This window comes from Cetorhinus maximus, chromosome 19 (assembly GCF_964194155.1).
Source record: "Cetorhinus maximus chromosome 19, sCetMax3.hap1.1, whole genome shotgun sequence".
NCBI classification, from domain to species: Eukaryota; Metazoa; Chordata; class Chondrichthyes; order Lamniformes; family Cetorhinidae; genus Cetorhinus; species Cetorhinus maximus.
The window spans coordinates 957738-958914 of NC_135897.1; the positions used below are offsets into that span (position 1 = coordinate 957738).

Genomic DNA, 1177 nt, shown 5'->3' on the forward strand with positions numbered 1-1177 from the left:
CTGGTTAAACTTGTCGCTTTAATTCAATCGCTCTGGAGAATTGAACAATGTTTCTGATCTCTTGGAAATCACATCGTGCCTTTCACTTATTGTATTCAGTATTTTCATTTCAGGGATTTGTATCATTTTAAACAATTCAACTAGAACAGGATGCAGTGCTAACAGCTGAATCTCACACATGGAACCAGGTTAATCTCACAGCTATAAAGAGGAACTAGTACAGTAATGAATGTAAGTAAATACCTGGTCACCGTCTCAAATATCAGACTGTATTTCCCAACCCATTCCACTCCTCTCATTTCTGGTGTCATTAAATGAGTGAGACTTTTAAGACAGTAGCCAGCCCTTTCTCACAGACTGTGGGTAGCTCTGAAAAGAGCCATTGAGCCTTTTCAGGTGAAAGTTTCTCTACTTCACTTGCTCTTGGAGCTCACAGCGCTGCTTTTCCTGGGAAGCAGCCTGGCCTGTATATTAGGCAGCGCCCCCGCCCTGAGCGATGGTGACACCTCCCAGCATCATGTTGAGTTCCTGATGGTTGCGGAAGTGCAGCTGCTGGTCTCCGGGGACGATGCGGCTCTTCTTGTTGCTCGGGGACCGCTTTTCCAGCCAGCCCGTGGGTGTCAGCGGTCAGATGCTCGAGCACAGCAGCCTGTTAGACCGGGGCTCTGGCACCCACACGATCAGCATTGTTCCCCTTTCACGGGAAACAGTGAACTTGGCCCACAGGGAACTGCAGTCCGGCCCGGGATGAGTGGACTTGGCCTTGGCCCGAGCTTTCCCGCCAATAGTTCCCGTTCCGAAATTTTCCAGCGCAAGACTTTTACAGGGAATAACCAGATTATTCAGCATTTACTTTTCTTATCAATCGATAACTGCTCTGATTGGTCGCTCTTTAATACACCTCAATAGCCTATATTTTCTCCCAATCGGATAACTGCGAAACAGAAGAGGTGTAGGAAAGGAAAGGTTTAAAATAGGAGTTTTAAAATCATCAGTGTGCCGAAGAAGGGTCATTCGGACTCGAATGGTTAAATCTGTCTTTCTCTCCACAGATGTTGTCAGGCCTGCTGAGTTGTCCCAGCATTATTTTGGTTTCAAATTCTTCTTCTTATCGTGTCCATGGACAGACTTTACATGGCCCAGCCAGTATTGGACACATTTCTTTGCGCCTTGTTGT

At 46.6% G+C, this 1177-nt stretch overlaps 1 pseudogene; it reads right to left on the reverse strand.

The window, feature by feature from the left end:
* Positions 1–413: 413 nt before the first annotated feature.
* Positions 414–849, reverse strand: LOC144694286 (histone H2A type 2-C-like; annotated as a pseudogene).
* Between the last annotated feature and the right edge of the window lie 328 nt (positions 850–1177).